Below are 20,921 nucleotides of genomic sequence, written 5' to 3'. Positions count from 1 at the left end.
TATTAAAACTATAAACTATTTTTTAGCAAATGTGCATTTTTGCATACATTTTTTTAAAGTCCAAAATTATGTTTTCTTGATTCTTGTACTCCTAAAAAAATTTGTGGTAAAATACACAATGCACAAAACTTACCATCTTAAACAGTTTCAAGTACACGCTTCAGTAGTATTAAATACAGTCACGTGTTGTGCAACTATCACCACCATCCATTTCCAGAACTCTTTTCATCTGAAGCTCTATACCTGTTAAACACAACCTCCCATTATCACACTTATCGCTGCCCTCGCTCCTGGAAATCACCATTCTTCCGTCTGTCTTTAGGATTTTGACTGCACCATGTACCTCAAACAATATTCATCTTTTTGTAACTGGCTTATTTCACTTAGAATAATTCCTTAGTGTTCATCTATGTTGTAGCCTGTTAGAATTTCCTTCTTTTTTATGACTAAATAGTGTTCCATTGACTATGAATGCCACATTTTTTTTATCCATTCACTAGTTGATGGATGCTTAGGTTGTTTCCATATTTTAAGTATTATGAACAGTGCTGCTATGAATGTGGGTTACAAATGCATGTTTGAGTCCCTGCTTTCAATTTTTGTGTATATACGCAGAACTGACATTGTTAAGTTAATTGGTAATTCCATTTTACATTTTTTGAGAACCTATCATACTGGTTTCCAGAGTGGCTCTCCTATTTTACATCACTATCAGCAAAGCACAAGTGTTCTAATTTCTCTATTACCTTGTCAACATGTGTTCTTTCTGTTTTTTTGATAGTGTCCATCTTAATTTTGTCTAGAAGTAACTTTTCTTGAGATAAAAAATGTAATTTATCATTGATCCAGATGATTATGTTTCTATATTAATACATTGATATTACTTACATTAATAAATAAAATTTGCTGATGTTAAAGCAGCATTATATTCTTACACAATGACTATAAAATGTCATATTACAATATGACAACCCATGTGATAACTCCTGAAAAATAACATCAAAATAAATTCATATATTAATTCATATATTATTTTTGCATTAATTTTGAAAATAGCATTGGTAAACACTAACATTTCTTGTTCTTGGTCAGTTTCTGTATCTCCTGGATTTAATTTATTAACATCTTATTTGTTAACACAGAACCAGCTTATGCAGCATGGTAACCAAATTCTTTGAAGAATCTGAAACAAAAAAGTCACTTTAAGATCATCTGATACCACTAATTTTCTTGAAAAAAAATTTAATTTTATTTTTTATCGTTGTTTCTCTTCTGAATAAATTTTATTAATTACTTTTCATAGAAAAATTTGGTTAACAGGGAGGGTCAATTACATTAGACTAGCTATTTCAATCTTTTATCTCATTTTAAATCTCCACATCAGAGAATATACTGCCTTCTTCATTTTTAATTCACATATTTTGATCTTCTTTCTTCTTTTCTTTGAATATATTATCTTGGATCTCTCTCTTTCTGTGTGTTTGTGTGTGTATGTGTGCTTAAGAACCAGAATCTGAACAAATTTTTAATGCTTTTTCTTGTTTTCCTGTTTTCTAATTAATTTCTATATAGATTCTTGTTTACTTGCTTTTCCATCATAGTCTTCTTGTAGCGAAAGCACAATTTCTTTTCATTGTTCTCTGTTAGCAACGACAATGTCAAAGCAGGGATTTTTCCTTTGAATATAGCTTTAATTGTATATTATAAGCTTCTACTACATGTATGCCACTGGATGAGACTTAATGAGTAAATGAGTAATTTTGCTTCTATTTAACATAAAGAATGCTTATTGTCTTGATGTCTTTAAATTGTAATACTGTTGATTTACAATGTTCTGTTAGTTTCTGATGTATAGCAGAATGATCCAGTGATTTTTCATATTCTTTCCTATTACAGTTTGTTGCAGGATATTGAGTGTAGCTCCCTGTGTTATACAGTGAGGTGTTGTTTATTTTGTGTATGGTAGTATGCATCTACCGATCTCAGCTTCCTAATTCACGCCTCCCTCATCTCCTCTCCCTTTTGGTAACCATAAGATATCATATGGTATTCATCTTTCTCTTTCTGACTTACTTCATTTAGTTTTGATAAACTCTAGTTCCAATTATTACATTGATTAAAGAAAGATACTGAATTTTAAGGTAGCTTTCATTAATTTGATGTTTTATTGCATTTTATTTTAAACATATAGCTTTATTTATTGTGATTGGTGAGCTGTAATTGACAGTGCTAATTAATATGTGCATAAATGCAGATTTCTTTTAATTGGTATATTTTGGAGTGTGATGAACTATTTATACCTGCCTATAAAAGTAACATGTTTTTACAGAGTCATATTTTCATTTGGATTTTAAATAGACATGTATTTCCAGTTGCCTGATACTCGGGCATATTATATTTTGAGTCTCCATTTTTTTTTTCATTCAAATGAATTTTCCTCAGTAATGTCATTTTTGTGTTTTTGTAATTATTGTTTGATTTTTTTTGTGAATGGCTACAAGTAACACTTTATATAATAAATTATGGCTTTTATTGATTTTATTCATTCTTCTATATTTACTCTGATATCTTATCTTACTGTTTCCATTAAATATGGATTGCTTGAAAAGTCTTGTTTCTCACACTGGTAAACCAGCTGATTCAGACAAACCTCCTGCTGAAATTAAAGAAAACTATGTTTAAAAAAAGTAAATATGATTGAAGACTAAAAGAACTTCTAAGTCTCTAAGGAAATGAGTCACTTATGCACAGAGAGGAAAGAACAATCTGGATTAGAATAATTTTTTTTTCTTGTAGGAATTTGCTAATTCCAAAATATATGGCTAGCAGCTCAAAAGCTGAGTAGTAGCTTTGACTAACACAGGGATAGAGTGTGGGAGGAATCTGGATCTAGGGTCAGATAAGGAGGAAAATCCTGGTAAAACAACAAAGTTTTGTGTTGGTGGCATAAAGAGCCAACCAAGTGAGAATGAACCAGATCATCTCTCGCAGACATGGAAACAGCTTTTTAACCTCATCCCTTGATTAAATTAAATATTCTGGGATTGCTAGAGTCCCCAGCACTGAAATAGTCTCTAAAATTTGACACTGTCACCTATATTTGAACAGCAGATACACTATGATGCAGAATTCCAACTTAAATTTTTCCTAACAAAGAGGAAATGAGAAGTCTATTCATATAGCATTATTTATAGTAGCCCCAGAAAAAATAAATCCGTATCTTTGAAGAGTGTAGTGGATTAATAAATTTGGCATATTCATTCAATGGGACAATATACAAAAAGGGAAACACATTAGGAAATGATATTGATTAAAGAAGGACTATCAGGAAAGCGTATTGTACAAGTCCATCCATAGCAAGTTCCAATGCAGACTCTAAGCTCTACTGGGAGAAGCTGGGTTGGCAGTTCTATTTGGAGAGTAAGAGAATCATGAGTAGGAATGGATAGCAAGCAGGCTTCTGAGCTACTGAAAATAGTTTGTTTCTTGAGTTGGGTGGTGGCTGCATGGATGTTTGCTTTGGGATCATTTATTGAGTTATACATTCATATTTTGTGCCTTTACTATGTGTATATTATGCTCTATAGTAAAAAAGTAATAGTAAAAATACTGAACAATACAGCATTTTTATAACTGAAATTTTACTGTTAGTTGAGATATTTTAACCATTCTTCAAATGAAGGAGCTGGAATTCAAAAATATTAAAGTATTTGTTCTGGTGGTCAATATGAAATAGCTGATATTAATTTAAATATGTTAATATCATCTAAAACTTAAGGTTGCTGTATAGCTTCCTATACTGCAAAAATACCCCACAAAAAACGAACACACACACACACACACACACAAACTCTTAATAATCACAACTAAATTCTAATCCTTAAGGTTAAGGATTAGAGTATAAGTATGAGATGTAAGTATAGGAATATGTAATATTTTCTGTAACCCATTTCCCTCTTTTATAATACTTATACACAAGCAAATATAGATTGTTTTACCTTAATATGGGCCACATGTCTTTTTAACTCTAAAATCACAGAGGGCATAAACAGACAGTAAAGAAATATTGTCTCATCTAACCATAAATTAGTATATGTTCCTGTTTATGGAATTTCTCTAAATCTGGGGGAGGTTTATTCTATCATTGGACAAGTCTGTCTTTAGAACCATAATTCAGTTGTTTGACATTTAACTGCAAGCATTTCAGATACAAATCAATTGGGTTTGACCTTGAACAAATTATATAGCGTCACTGTGCTTCAGCTTCTTCATCTGCAAAATCAAGGCAATAGTCACACCTACTTCATAAAGTTGTCAGGAGATTTAGAGAATTTATATATGCAATGTATCCAGAAGTCTGTACCAAATACCTTCTGTGTTAGCTAATATTATCAATGATAATAATAAATAATATTATTTATTAGTTTCAGTCAGTTGTGTCTGACTCTGTGAATCCATGGACTGTAGGCTCCTCTGACCATGGAATTCTCCAGGCAAGAATATTGGAGTGGGTTTCCATTCCCTTCTCCAAGGGATCTTCCCAACCCGAGTATCAAACCTGGGTCTTCCACATTGCAGGCAGATTCTTTACTGTATGAGCCACCAGGGAAGCCCGTGATTTATGAAACTTGTTAGCATTTCACCTCATGCTGTTTGATCACAAGTGACTCAACAGCCGTTTATAGCACTCTCAGGATTTCTCATTAGACACAGTCTCCTTTGCAATCCCATTTATGCGTTATTAATCCCATTTATCTCTTTTTTTTTCTGATTATGATTTAATGATGAAAACTATGCATACCTTTTTCAGCCATATTTTCTTCATTTGCTCCTCATTTGGCTTTGAATGTGGGAAGCAAGGGGATAAATGGAAATCGAAAGGAAACGTTCAGAAACTGCATTTCATGTAACTGAAGTCAGTGCGTGCATGTGCGTGCGCGCCAAATCACTTCAGTGCTGTCTGACTCTTTGGGACCCCATGGTAGCCCGCCAGGCTCCTCTGTCCACGGGGTTCTCCAGGCAAGAACACTGGCTGGGGTGCCATGCTCTCCTCCAGAGGATCTTCCCGACCCATAGAAGCCATGTCTCCTGCATTGCAGGCTGGTTATTTATCGCTGAGCCACCGGGGAAGCGGAAGAGAACCCAGTAGATATATATTCTAAATTATCATGGAGTAAAATCTATAACTAACTTATGGAATGGGGCTAATACTTCCTCAATTTTTTTCAGACTATAGTCCATGCATCTCATGCAGTTGCACTTGAGCTGGCTTCCTACAGTACCAATCTAACCTTTTTACTGGCATTTCTATAAATCATCTGTCTAGTTATGGCAATCTGCTTACTTGGCTTAATTGAGACGGTCTGTTTTTGCGCTTATTTGTCCTGGTGAGATTGTTTATAGTATCAATAGTGTGGCACTCAAAAAAAAAGAAACAAAAACCCACCAGGAAGGACCGATAGTGTTTTAATATATTTCTCCTTGCCAGTTGAATTTTTAAATATTTATTCACAATTTTTTCTCCCCAAAACATTTGAGCCAATGTCATTTTCCTATCTTGCTATAATGCTGTCTACTTTGCAGAGATTTCTTCCTTATTATCCACCAGGAAACAGCATCAGCATTGCAAGTCTAGTTTTATAGGTATGTACATATTTTTGAATATACCCAAACATATTGGCAATATTTGCCTCTGGTTTGGATATTGTTCAATTCTTAAAATAATCTTTCAAATATTTTCCCTTGGAAACTAGTGATATGGATTTGATGCTGCCATTTTAAAATTTTAGTCTTTTCACCATAGATGTATATCCAAGAATACTGAGTTAGAATATTTTCTTGTTTTATATATAGAATAGATTTGAAAAATTTATAATTATGATCTGAGTTATATTTTAAGGTGAATTAATCTAACCCTAACTCATCTCACACGCTAGTAAAGTAACGCTCAAAATTCTCCAAGCCAGGCTTCAGCCATACGTAAGCCGTGAAATTCCAGATGTTCAAGCTGGTTTTAGAAAAGGCAGAGGAACCAGAGATCAAATTGCCAACATCCACTGGATCATCGAAAAAGCAAGAGAGTTCCAGAAAAACATCTATTTCTGCTTTATTAACTATGCCAAAGCCTTTGACTGTGTGGATCACAATAAACTATGGAAAATTCTGAAAGAGATGGGAATACCAGACCATCTGACCTGTCTCTTGAGAAACCTGTATGCAGGGCAGGAAGCAACAGTTAGAACTGGACATGGAACAACAGACTGGTTCCAAATACGAAAAGGAGTAAGTCAAGGCTGTATATTGTCACTCTGCTTATTTAACTTATACGCAGAGTACATCATGAGAAATGCTGGGCTGGAGGAAACACAAGCTGGAATCAAGATTGCTGGGAGAAATATCAATAACCTCAGATATGCAGATGACACCACTCTTATGGCAGAAAGTGAAGAAGAACTAAAGAGCCTCTTGATGAAAGTGAAAGAGGAAAGCGAAAAAGTTGGCTTAAAGCTCAACATTCAGAAAACTAAGATCATGGCATCTGGTCCCATCACTTCATGGGGAATAGATGGGGAAACAGTGGAAACAGTGTCAGACTTTATTTTGGGGGGCTCCAAAATCACTGCAGATGGTGATTGCAGCAATGAAATTAAAAGACACTTACTCCTTGGAAGGAAGGTTATGGCCAACCTAGATAGCATATTAAAAAGCAGAGACATTGCTTTGCCAACAAAGGTCTGTTTAGTCAAGACTATGGTTTTTCCAGTAGTCATGTATGGATGTGAGAGTTGGACAGTGAAGAAAGCTGAGCGCTGAAGACTTGATGCTTTTGAACTGTGGTGTTGGAGAAGACTCTTGAGAAGACTCTTGGACTGCAAGGAGATCCAACCAGTCCATCCTAAAGGAGATTAGTCCTGGATGTTCATTGGAAAGACTTATGTTGAAGCTGAAACTCCAATACTTTGGCCACCTGATGCAAAGAGATGACTCATTGGAACAGACCATAATGCTGGGAAGGATTGTGGGCAGGAGGAGAAGGGGACAACAGAGGATGAGATGGCTGGATGGCATCACCGACTCGATGGACACGGGTTTGGGTAGAGGCCGGGAGTTGGTGATGGACAGAGAGGCCTGGCGTGCTGCTATTCATGGGGTTGCAAAGAGTTGGATACGACTGAGCCAGTGAACTGAACTGAACTAATCTAATCATACTGGGGTCAATTTCTGTTATTTTCCTGACATTGTCATAGAAAATATAAGAAATAAGGCGTTTGTACCTAAGAGATATGAGAACTCAATAATTATTGAAATAGAAGACACCCCAGTGCTAGAATAAAATAGGCCAAAAGTTTTGTTAAAATATGTATCTTTTGTAATAATTTACTTCCCTATTTAAAAACAACTAGGAAATAATGCTATAAGATTGATGATATGCCACTGGAAGAGATACAAAATTTTAACGATGCTGAGAAATTAAAAAAAAAACAAAACCTAGTACTAAGAACAAATAAGAAGAGATAATGTTTGACATTATAGCCAATAATTCTGTTAAACACTTGTAGAATTGGTTTCAGGGAAAGATTATTTTTTCTTCCTACTTTGTAGTTTGAAATGACTTCATCTTTTAGCCATATGATGAGTATTCTTTCATAAGATGCATTCCAAAATAGTAACTTTTACAAAAATATCAAATCCAGTCGTGAAATGTCTAATCCAAAACACAGCTGTCCTAGCCCTCATAGGGATGTGGAGTTTCTGGCTTCTATTTCCTAAACAGAGATTGGTATGCATTCAAGATTTAGGCGCCAACTGAAGCTAGTCTGACAAATAGTGGGAAAATTGATCACTTAACATGTTGCAATAAAGGAAGTCTAAGAGTGACTCTGTTAGGTTAACTATATTTATTGGTATGGCATTAAACAAATACAGCATTCTCCATCTAGTTACTCATTTCAACTAGACAAAACTCAAAATGACAGAAGGAGGCAAAGTCTATATTTGAACCTAAAATATACAGCCCAGGAGAACATCCTGTCAAACGTAAGATGACAGATAATTTCTCTTTCACCAAGAGCATGTAGTAATGAGTTTAAATCAGACTGAAATAGGACCATATCCCAAAATAGTTATAAAATCTGTAGCAAGAAATAAGGGCAGCAATAATATATGATACCTGCTAAGTAAGGGAGAATTGAATCTACAATGTTATACTAATGAACTACTAAATCTCTTCCCTAATTTTAAAGTATAATTTTATAGAAATGTATCCTGCAGATTTATAGTTTGCTTAATCAGAGAATAATTTTTTAAAGAAATATCAAATAATAATCCAAAATATTGTTTGCATGTGTTAGGTATATCCTTTGCAATTTCTTCCTATTTGAAACTACTAAAATCTTTCATATATCTATCACTCAATTTAGAAAGGCCTTTTCAATCATCATCTATAAGTGATACTCTTTAAATGTACTATTTCCATACGTTTGTCAAGGAGAAGGGGACGATAGAGGAGGAGATGGTTGGATGGCATCACAGACTCAATGGACATGGGTTTGAGAAAGCTCTGGGAGTAGGTGAAGGACAGGGAAGCCTGGTGTGCTGCAGTCCACGGGGTCGCAAAGAGTCGGACATGACGGAGCGACTGAACAATGACAAATATATTTGGTAGAATCTTTTGCTTTCGAGTTTTATTTAGCAAAAGTTTTTTATATGTGCATATATATATTTAAGGTGTACAACATGATCTTTTGATACTCATATACTTAGTGGAATGATTACTACAGTTAAATACCTGAGATCTACTCTCTTAGCAAATTTCCAATATATAACATGGTTATTAGTAAGTATAATCACCATGTTGTACATTGGATCCAATAACTTATTTAGTAGAAAGTTAGTGACGATTGACGTTTGTGCCAATCTGTATCAGGTACTTATCATGAAAAAACCTCTTGAAAGGGACATTACATAAACTGCCACAAGGACAAAATATATTTTTTTGATAAGTAATGAGCTTACCTTATCGGATGATCTACAATATAGTAAACATGAACGCTTAGCTATACAAATAACTCAAAAGAATTTTTGTTTGATATTAACCCAATTTGTTCCCACTGAAAGAGATGGTACCTGGTTGAGCCCTTATTAAGAAAGGACAGGAGGAATCTCTCTCTCCTGCTTTCATTTGGATCCTGTTCTTCCTTGATCATGCCAGTCTCTCTCATTCTTGTTCTTCAAATATTCCATGTTGACTTGTGTCTATTCATCTTGGATTGACCCTCTCCTTATTTTGAAGTTGATAGATTATTCATGGCGTTCTCAGTGTCTCCAGCTGTAATTGCTCAATAATAGGAATTTGGGGTTTAGTGTGTTCATCAGTTGTATTTATCTAGCAATAGTTTATTATTTCTATTTGCGTTTAACAAGCAGACTCATGAAAATGCTAGAATTTAGGAAGACGCAGGCTGTCAACCAACATGTGCATTTTAATTGTGTGCTGCAGCTGCTTGGGAATGAATTCATCTCCAGGCTTCACCATTGTGGAAGGGCTAAATAATGTGTCATTTGTTGTAGAGGAGACAATTTCTGACCTGAATGGTATTTAAAGGCTCCTCACTTATTATGAAGATTAAAACAAACAAGGATAATGAAATCTAAAGTTTACTTCCTGTGTCAATTATAAAGATATCCTTAATGTAGCAATGTGTGGCTTTAACATTTAAACGTCACCTCCACTTGCATAAAATAGTGTGTCTGTGTTTATTTAACATATTTACATAATGAATCCCTAAAAGCAAGCTTGGTCATTAGAGATCAGAACAGAGTGAATCAACTGCCATTTTCCCTAGCATACACATAATAATTATGACCACCATTAATTGCGTGGGATTCCCAGGTAGCTCGGCTAGTAAAGAATCCACCTGCAATGCAGGAGGCCCCGGTTTGATTCCTGAGTTGGGAAGTTCCCCTGGAGAAGGGAAAGGCTGCCCACTCCAGTATTCTTGGGCCTCCCTGGTAGTATAGATGGTAAAGAATCTGCCTGCAAGGCGGAGACCTGGGTTTGATCCCTGGCTTAGGAAGATCCCCCGGAGGAGGGCATGGCGACCCACTCTAGTGTTCTTGCCTGGAGAATCCCCATGGACAGAGGAGTCTGGTGGGCTACAGTCCATGGGGTCGCAGAGAGTTGGACATGACTAAGCATAGCACAAAACACAGCATAATTGCATGCTTAATGTATGATAAAACTTATTCATGTACTATGCCTAATATGAATAGCATTTTTGCAAGATTTCTATAATTCTTGTTTAATACATGACAGAACTGAGGGTCAGAGTGATTAGGTAACTTTAAGTCCCTAATTCATGTAATAAATATTTATTGGTTACCTACCATCGATTATCTAGTTTGTATCAGGCATGTTGCTAGGTACTCAGTATATGGTCATGGGATGAAAAAACGTGTCTTTTGCCCATGTGGCACTTTAATTGGTGATATTTATCATCTTTGGCAGCATCAGGAAGACTGAGTCGCACTCCAGCCCTGCTGTTTACTAATTGAGTGCCACTTACTAGTTATGGGTCTCTTTCTAGTTGTCTGTAATTCACTAGGTGGCCAAATTTCTCAAGTTTGATAACCATTGACTTATTTCATCTGTAATATGAAGACTGCAGTAATATTTAAGTATGCAGTTAAGCCAGACACTTGCTTAAAAGGTTTAAACCCACTGATGACTCCAGTGACTCTCCTAGAATAATGTACATATTTCTATTTGCTGGTAGCTCAGTGGTAAAGAGTCTTCCTGCAAGTGCAGGAGATGTAGGAGATGAGGGTTCAGTCCCTGGGTCAGGAAGATCCCCTGGAGGAAATGACAACCCACTCCAGTATTCTTGCCTGGAGAATCCCATGGACAGAGGAGCCTGGTGGGATACAGTCTCCATTGGATTGTAAAGAGTCAAACATGACCTACCAAATGAGCATGCATGCAGTTATACTTGAATACCAACTTTTTCCCAAAGAGAAATATCCATATAGTCATAAAATTGTGTTCTTGTACTTGTCCATTTGAGTAAACTTTATTGGCACTAACAGCGTAGGATACCAGTATTTTTTGGAGTGAATCCTCATCCTTCCTTCCTCCCTCCCTCCCTGCCCTTCCCCATCTCTCTTCTTTTATCCCTCCCTTTTTTTCTTTCGCTCTCCCTTCCTTCATTTTTCTTTGTCAAGCAAACAAAAAACCCCATTCATTCATTCATTCATTATTAAACATTTATCATGTTCCATGCTAGGGTCTAGAGATATATCAATGAATACAGTATGGAACTTCCTGTGTATAGTGTAGTAGGAAAGAAAAACAAATTCAGAAACTGTAGTACTTTCTACCATCTACCAGGTGACTAGATAGCAAATTAGGCTTTCTGTCTGTGTTAATGGACTAGCTGGATATATGGAAAACAATCTTTGCATTGCTCTTGTATTGATAGTAGACTCATAATTCAACATGGACACTGAAGCAAAAGTGTTATTTTAATATCTAAGTTTATTTAAAGATGGCATAGTGCCTGCATAATCACCATCCTTGGTAAATGGCAGCCTGGCAGTAAATGGTAGCTATTTTGATTTCACCAGAGCTATGTTCCACTCCACAGCAGTCTCCCACTAATCCCTCATACCGTCTTCCCACTGAAAATAAGAGAGAACAGAAGTTTTATTTTTGAAAGCCCATCGTTCAATTTTTGCTCAGCTTGACAGAAGCAAAAAAAAAAAGGAGCAATATTGATATTTTAATTTTAATGAAATGTATATATGAAGTATAACAAGGCTAAAACACTGTATTTTCCAGGTGTGGTGAGATCGAGCAGGTATCTGGACAATGTAAATATTCGTTCTTGTTGAAATGTTTTCTTTTTCCTTTAATGGAGGAGGACATATTCTCTTTGTTAGGTAGATAAATTTCTTAACTTTCAATTTTACTTTGCCCACTTTGATACAGCTATGCTTCTAAAACCCTGACAGTTTTTGGAGAGCAAAATCATATATTCCTTTTATTAATTTCTTTACCTTTTACTACGACAGTCATTTCCACAAGGATAATATTTAATAAAAAATGTACTGAATCCAAAACCTATGAAGTCAAGCGCAGTAAAAGGTAAGAAGAGTCAGCTGTTCAGATTCCTCACTAATTGGGTGCTGTCCCTGCTTCCATTGCTACTTCAGGATTTCAGCTCTCACTAAACTAGCATGGCAAAAAAAAAATACAGCATCTGGGCATTCAACCAAAGCTCACCTGCTGTCATTAAAACTGAACCACCTTGTGAAAAAGATTTGCTTAAATGATTTTTTTTTGCTCAGAGCAGGTGCTTAAATTTGTCAAGCTGTCTTTTTAGTTTGGTTGATTATTTCAGATCTTGCAAGTTTATTTCTAACAATATGTACAGTCATTAACAGTGTGAGGTGACATATTTATTGTTGTTTCCCCTAAGGTAGAAATAAACTGTACTTATTGAGTAGGGTGATCTAGCTTTTCTATTGAATCAACTACTTTACTCAACTTATGTAAAAGTCTCATAATGATTATTATTTTTTGATCCTTGAGCTTAACCATGCAACAGATTTTCTTAAAGAAAAGAAAAAAATAATCAGTGAAACTGCACATCTGCTAACTTTGTATGAATTAAATTTCTCTTCCAATTAAAACACAATGCCTCTCATATTTCTTCAGATGAGAAAGGTATTAGGAATAAGATCCACTTAAAAATAAAATTAAGAACCTATGAATTAATTTTTCACTCCAAGAATCCTTTATCTAGTATAAGAAACCAATAAAATGATGAGATAGCAATAGCATATTTTATATTGGGATAAATATAAACAGACTAATATTTAGGGCTTCTTAATGCAAAATATAAATTCATTTCAGGGGAAGAGAGAGAGAAAGACTTCCTAAATAATAACAGGAGTTTGCCATGTACTACCTCTGAAGTTTTCAAGACTTCTGTCAAACTTAACTTTCCAGGTCAACACATTCTTACTTGGAAGAAATAATCTACTGCAATGTAGTATCACAAAATGCATTATGTTGCTTAAAAATCGTCATAAAATCTTACTTACAATTTGATAATTTTAGAAGAGGTTTCTAAGATGAAATTCCTTAGATTGATTTATATGCCGCTTATATCACTGGAAAATAAGTTTCCAACTCAATCGTAGGTTAACACTACCTGCTTGGAGAATCATTCTTTCTTTGTTACATTATACATTTTCTTTTTTGTCTTGGCAGGAATGATGGATTGACAATTCTGTATTCTAATTAAGTGAAATTCCAAAGGCAAGTCCATGGCCTGAATAGATGCCTGCTGCTTTATGCCTTATCCATCTTCAATAATCCTCTAAGCAGTATCTGTTTATTTCCTCCCTTTTCACTTCTCATCCTGCTCTCCCCCTTTGTAAGTCTTATTTAAGGAAATAGCAACCCTTTCAGTTGCAAAGAAGCTTGCAATAAAATAATCTTTCAGAAGTGCTACTGTGCATTCATCTTCCTGTCTCATTCTCATAAATTATTGATTAATTCTTTAGGACATAATCAGCTTTTCTTAATTTGTCTAGTTGACCACATATGAAGAAACACTGCTATTTAGTGACACTATCAAATTATATTTTTCATACTGATTCATCTTTTCATATTCTTAAATGCAACAAGTAATGAGATTTATATTATTTTAGTCAGACAAAATTCCCATTATACTTTCCATTTTATATGTAATGATCTCATTCTTGGTGTTTTTTTTTAACCACACAACATTTATGTCATTTACAATTTATTGAACAAGTTGCTCATTTGATATTCACAAAGAATTAAAATGAATTGGTAAAATTTAAAATGTTAATTCTTTACAATTAGCAAATGGCCACAAAGCAAATAAACTACAATCTCCATTTAGTCTGTGAATCATCCTATAACCTCATCAACACACTTTTGAACCAAAAATAAAATGAATTTCCACGTAAAAATACAGAACAGTTTCTTCATTATCCTTTGTTGGCTGCAATGTGTGATCTGAATTGGAGATACCTTTCTACTGTGCTCCTCTTACGATTTTCTTATTTAAAAGAAAGAAAAACACAAGTAAAAGAAGAAACACTCTTTTGCCATTTTTGGTTATATGGACATCATCCTATTATCCATAATAAAATGAAAGCCAATAAAATGTCACAAAGAATACAAGTGAAATGCAGCTGCTGCTGCTAAGTCGCTTCAGTCGTGGCTGACTCTGTGTAACTCCATAGACGGCAGCCGCCAGGCTCTGCCATCCCTGGGATTCTCCAGGCAAGAATACTGGAGTGGGTTGCCATTTCCTTCTCCACAAACTATATATTCAACAAAATCTTATCTATGACCTCCATGTGACGCAGGCTGCAAAACCAGATGTATCTCTACATATTGTAGGGATTTGTGATTAGTTTGATGAGTGAATCTTTTATCACTTGCTGTTCTTTCAGGATAACCAAGATTCTAAAGAACCTCAAAAAAGTGCTAGTTGTCTTACCTGGGATGACTACTGCTGTGTATTGGTGACAGTGCCGTCTGAGAAATCAGGGTGAGAACAAGACTAGAAGAATTAGTAAAAAAAAAAATGTAGTCGACAGTAAATAACACATTTCCAAACATTTAATTATTTTAACAGAATCTATAATGAAATACATCACATATATATATCTTGAGCCACTAGCTTCTTAATGCTAGGAGATTCTGAGTCAGTCAGAGAGTTTTTCTACAAGACTCCTGGAGAAGGCGTGTACTCCTAGTTCTACAGATTACCACCTGAGTGCTTTTGTTTTGTTGCTTAATATATCTTATGTGTATACTATCAATATACTCACTTCAGGTCTGAAAACACACACATATTAAAAGTAAGGAGATGGAAATATATATTCTTTGCAAATGGAAAGTAAAAGAAAGCAAGGGTAGTGATACTTATATCAGACAAATAGAATTTAATACAATGTCTTTACTAAGAGATAATGAAGGGCAGTACATAATGATAAAGGGATCAATATAAGGAGAAGAATAACAATTTTAAATATATATGTACCCAATATAGGAGAACCTAACTACATAAAGCAAATATTAGCAAACATAAGGGGAGAAATTGACAGTAATACAATAAGAGTAGGGGATGTTAACACCCCACTTGCATCAATGGACAGATCATAAAGAGAAAATTAGTCGGGGAAATTTGGCCTTATAAGAAAAGTTGGACCAGATTGGGAAAAAAAAAATATATATATCTCTATCTATCTATCTGTACATATACATAGAACATTTCATTCTAATACAGCAGAATACATATTCTTTTCCAGCGCATGTGGAACATTCTCCAGGATACATCTCATGCTAGGCCACAAAACAATTCTCAATAAATTTAAGAAGACTGAAATCACATCAAGAATCTTTTATGACCATGATGGTATGACACTGGAAATTAATTAAAAGAAGAAAATGAGAAAAATACAGACATGTGGAAGCTAAACAATATACTATTAAACAACTGATGGGTCACTGAAAAAAAAAAAAAGGAGAAAATTCTAAAAATACCTGGAGACAAGTACAAATTGAAATCAAGATCCAAAAATCTATGGGACGCAGCTAAAGCAGTTTTAGGAGGGAAATGTCTACTGATATGGACCTAACATAGGAAACAAACAAAACAAAACAAAAAAAAAATCTCAAACAATCTAACCTTACACCTAAAAAACTAGAAAAAAGGACATACAAAACCTTAAGTCAGCATAAGGGAGGAAACAATAAAGATCAATTATGTGCTCTGCTGTGCTAAGTCACTTAAGTCGTGTCTGACTCTGTGCAACCCTGTGGACTGTGCCTGCCAGGCTCCTCTGTCCTGTGGATTCTCCATGCAAGAATAGTGGAGTGGTTGCTGTGTCTTTCTCCAAGGGATCTGCCCAACCCAGGGATCAAACCCATGTACCCTGTGGTCCCCACACTGTAGGCAGATTCTTTACCGCTGAGCCGCTGGGGAAGCCCAAAGATCAGTTGACGGGTAAATAAAAGACTGAAAAAAAAAAAGAACACAATGGAAAGTATCAATGAAACTGAGCTGGTTCTTTTAAAAGATAAACAAAGGAATAAAGCTTTAACCAGACTCATCGAGAGTAAAACAGAGGGAAACTACCTAAATAAAATCAGAAATGAAAGAAAACTGATGAACAGAAATACAGATGATCATACAGGTTACTATGAACAAACTGGACAGCCCAGAAGAAGTGGATAAATTCCTAGAAATATACAGTCTTATAAAACTGAATCAGGAAGATATACAAAATATGAGCAGACCAATTAATAATGAAATCAAATCAGTAATAAAAAAATTACTCCCAATAAACAAATCCAGGACAAAGTTTCTCAGGTGAATTCTATTAAACATTTAAGGAAGAGTTAAAATCTATCCTTCTAAAACTATTTCAAAAAATTGAAAAGAATGCTTCTGAACTCATTATGTTAGACCAGCATCTGCAAATGACATGAAAAAATATATATAGAAAACTCTAAAAATGCCACCAAGACTATTAGAACTAATAGTCTATTAGAACTAATAATAAATTCAATAAACTTGCACTGTACAAAATCAATATACAGAAACCTGTTTTTTTCTATATACCAATAATGAACTATCAGAAAGGGAACCAAATAAGACAATTACACTAACAATTGCATCAGAAAGAATAAAATATCTAGAAATAAATCTAATCAAACAGGTGAAAAACTTATATTCTGAAATATCTAAAACATGAATCAAAGAAATAACAGACAATACAAAATGGCAAAATGTACTATGCTCATAAAATGCAAGAATTGATATCATTTAAATGACCACACTACCTAAGGCAGTCTACAGATTCAATCAAAATACCTATAATATTTTTCACAGAACTAGATCAAATAATTTTAAAATTTTAATGGAATCACAAAAGACCCCAGATAGCTAAAATAACACTGAAAAGAAAAAATTAAAATGAAGAAAACACACTTTCTGATATAAAAGTATACTTCAAAATTATAGTAATCAAAACTTCATGGTATTGTCAAGAAAAGAGACACATGGATTCTGGGAATAGAACAGAGAGCCTAGAAATAAGCTCAGGCTCATATTGTCAATCTGTGACAAAGGAGGCAAGAATACACAATGGGGAAAAGACAGCGTCTGTAGTAAGTCGTGTTGTAAAAAAGCTACAAAAGCAAAACAATGAAGCTCCACCGCTTACACCAGATGCAAAAATAAAACCAAAGGAATAAAGATTTAAGTGTAAAACCTGAAACTGTGGAACACCTGGAAGCAACCACAGGCAGTGTGCTCCTTGACGCTGGTCTTAGGAACTGTTTTTTTCCTTAATTTGTCTCAACAGGCAAGAGAAACAAAAGCAAAAATAGACAAATGGGGATGCAGCAAGCTCCAAGTCTTTTGCACAGCAAAGGAAATCATCCATCAAATGCAAAGCCCACCTACTGAACGGGAGAAGACGTACATAAATGGCATATCCAATAGGCATTAATATCTAGCATATAGGGTCCCCAGGTGGTACAGTGGTAAAGAATCTGCCTGCTAATGCAGGAGACAAGGGACACAGCTTCGATCCCTGGGTCAGGAAGATCCCCTGGAGAAGGAAATGCCAATCTACTCCAGTATTCCTGCTTGAAAAATTCCATGGTCAGAGGAGCCTGGTGGGCTACAGTCCGCGGGGTTATCAGACAGAAGTCAGTGACTGAGCACACACACATCTAACATGTGCAAAGGACACATACAGTTCAAAAGACAACGCGATCTAAAGGCAAAATGTGCAGAGGAACTGAATATTTTTCCAATTAAGACATATCGAAGGTCAACAGGCACATGAAGACATACTCACCATCACTAATTATCACAGAAACACAAATTAGAACCACAACGAGATATCACCTCACACATGTCAGAAGAGCTATCATTAAAAAGACAACAAATAACAAGTGTTTGCTAGGACGTGAAGAAAAGGGAATGCTAGTGTACTCTTGCTGGAAACTGATTTGTTACAGCCACTATGGAAAACTGTATGGAACTTTCTCAAAAAATTAAAAGTATAACTGCGTGCAACCCACAGATTTGGCTCCTGAGTATTCATCTGAAGAAAATAAAAATGCTAAACAAAAATATATGTGCACCCCAATTTTCAGCATTATTTACAATAGATGAAATACGTGAGCAATTTGAACATCTACTGCCAGATAAATGGATAAAGAAGATGTGGTATATATACAATGAAATATTATTCTGTCACAACAAATAAGAAAGTCTCGTCATTTGCAGCAACATAAATGGAACTTGGAGGGTAATACACTTAGTGAAATAAGTCAGAGAAAAACAAATACTGGATGTTTTCACTTATATATGGAAATTTTAAAAAAAAAAACAAATTAAGATGAAAATAAACTTATAGGTACATAGCACAAATGAGTGGCTCCCAAAGGAAGGGAGACAAGGAGTTGGGTGAACTAAGTGACAGGGATTAACTGGTATACACCTCTGATTATAAAATAATTAATCCACCAGAAGTGAAGACCACTTAATCCCTGACACTAGTTCACTCAACTCCGTATCTCCCTTCCTTAGGGAACTACTCATTTGTTCTTTGTACCTAGGTACTATACTGACTCCCCTGATGGCTCAGATGGTAAAGAATCTGCAATGCAGGAGAAGCAGGTTTAATCCCTGGGTGGGGAAGCTCCCCTGGAGAAAGGAATGACTACCCACTCCAGTATTCTTCCCTGGAGAATTTCTTGGACAGAAGGCACTGATGGGCTACAGTTCACGGGGTCACAAAGAGTTGGACTCAACTGAACAACTAACACACATACACACATGTACTATACTGTTTAAGAAATAGGTCAATAATCCTCTAACAACTTTGTAAGGGGATAGAAGGTAGCTAGCCTTATCATGTGAAGCATTTTACCTATCTATATTATATATAGATAAATAATATTGTTGTTTAGTTGCTAAATCATGTCCAATTTTTGCAACCCCATGGATTGTATTCTGCCAGGCTTCTCCATCCATGGGATATCCCAGGCAAGAATACTGGAGTGAGTTGCCGTTTCCTTCTCCAGGGGACCTTCCTGACCCAGGGATCAAACCTGCATCTCCTATATTGGCAGGCAGATTCTTTATCCCTGAGCCACAAATAGATCCAGCAATTCTAGCAAATTCAAGAGAAATGAAAACATAAATCCACACAAAAACTGGTACATGAATGTTCCAAGTAGCACTATTGATTGAAGCCCCAAAACAGAAAGGACCCAAATGTTCATTTGTCAATGTAGGATTCAACGGGATGCTGTATATCTACACAATGGAATATTATCCAGCCATGAAAATGAATGAAGTATGGATGCATACTTCAACATGGATGAGTCTTGGAAAAAATTATACTAATTCCAATAGTCAGTCACAGCAGACTGCATATGACTCCACTGATATAAAATGTCCACAATAGGCAAATCTACAGAGATAGAAAGTATATTAGCTTTGCCAGGGTCTAGTATTGGAGGGTAAGAGTGGGGAGAGATTGCTGAGAAATATGAAATTCCTTTCTGGAAAGACAAAAAAGTTTTAAACTTAGTTTTTGATGACAACAGCACAACTCATAAAAAAAACACTGCATTGTAATTTTTAGGATTATAATTACAATTATAATTATAATTGTAATTATATAGGATGTGAGTTATACCTCAGTAGCGCTGAGAATGAGTATGTTTACAGAAAATTCCCTAGTTTTGCTCACTGTGTAAAATCACTGAATATAATATGAAAATACTGCATTCTAATTTCCCCTCAATGTAAGAACCACAGTACCCTGTATAGAAGAAACTATAAACATTGCCTGATGCCTCACCAAGAGGTTCTTCATGCTCTATTGTTCTATTCTGTGACAGAAATAATTTTGGACTCTGTGATATTATCCCAAACTCACACACAGAAATGGAAGTAGACTCATGTAGAATGGCAAGAAAAACCGGGAAAATTAGTGAAGGTATTCTGACTTTCAGGGTTGGGACAAGGCTAGTTGCCAAATACGGAAATCAATAATTTATCCGTGGTTCTATTGTCTTTTGAATCTTTAAAAAAAAAAAAAAAGCTCCCCGTTTTCTGTTCAGTGGGATCCCGAGGAGGAGACAAGGACCGTGTTGTCCCGTCGTTGGGAGGTAGTTCTTCTAACCAGACCTGACCGCTTCCTGTGCCAGTTTTCACATGGGACCTGAAGATGTTTCACAAAGAAAACTGTTACCTTTAAAAGTCAATTAGAGGTCGGAAGATTAAGTTTAGAGGTGCAAGGCGGGAGCCATGTTTCTCCCGAGAAACCCAAGGCCAGGGCCTTCCGCGTAGACCTGAATCGGTGAGGACCTGGGCAGCGCTCCCTGCTTCTTCCCGCGGAGGACCAAGCTTCAGCAGCTGCGGCGCACGGTGGGAAAGGCGGCTTCGGGCAGGCTCCTCAGACTTAAGGGCTCCCCCTACCGCTTCGGCGGATTAGCTGCACTTCCCGTCTCGGTCCTTGGGGCTGTCCCTCTGCGTTGCTTCAAGAGTGTGGGACTTGCTACTATTCAAGTGTGCGGAGCTGCAGGTAAGTCACTGGAGAAATGAATGTGTGATTGTATTTTACCCGACGTTTACTGAGATATTCACACTAGTTATATGAACAAAACGCATCCTTTAAAATTCGAATTCAAATGTTAATACAATAATAGATGTAAACTAGGTTGCAAGGGGCGGATAACTGTATTTTAGTAAGGGAGAGTTTAAACGGCATTCTTCTTTCTTTATTTGACACAAAACCTATTTGAAATTTCACTTCCACTATTAATCATGTTCTTTCTCATCTTA

The 20,921-nt window shown here is 35.6% G+C and overlaps 1 long non-coding RNA gene across 1 annotated transcript; it reads right to left on the bottom strand.

Annotated features, from left to right (window-relative positions):
- Positions 1-11,515: 11,515 nt before the first annotated feature.
- On the bottom strand, positions 11,516-20,503 carry LOC145508928 (uncharacterized). Its single transcript, XR_014055697.1, has 3 exons — positions 20,329-20,503; positions 14,541-14,603; positions 11,516-11,676 (listed from the first exon to the last, which is right to left on the bottom strand). It is a non-coding gene; the product is annotated as an uncharacterized LOC145508928 (long non-coding RNA).
- Between the last annotated feature and the right edge of the window lie 418 nt (positions 20,504-20,921).

Source organism: Giraffa tippelskirchi, chromosome 6 (genome assembly GCF_054371585.1).
Source record: "Giraffa tippelskirchi isolate mGirTip1 chromosome 6, T2T-mGirTip1v1.2.pri, whole genome shotgun sequence".
Classification (NCBI taxonomy): Eukaryota; Metazoa; Chordata; class Mammalia; order Artiodactyla; family Giraffidae; genus Giraffa; species Giraffa tippelskirchi.
The sequence above is the reverse complement of the archived record's forward strand: the minus strand, read 5'-3'. Positions and strand labels throughout refer to the sequence as shown.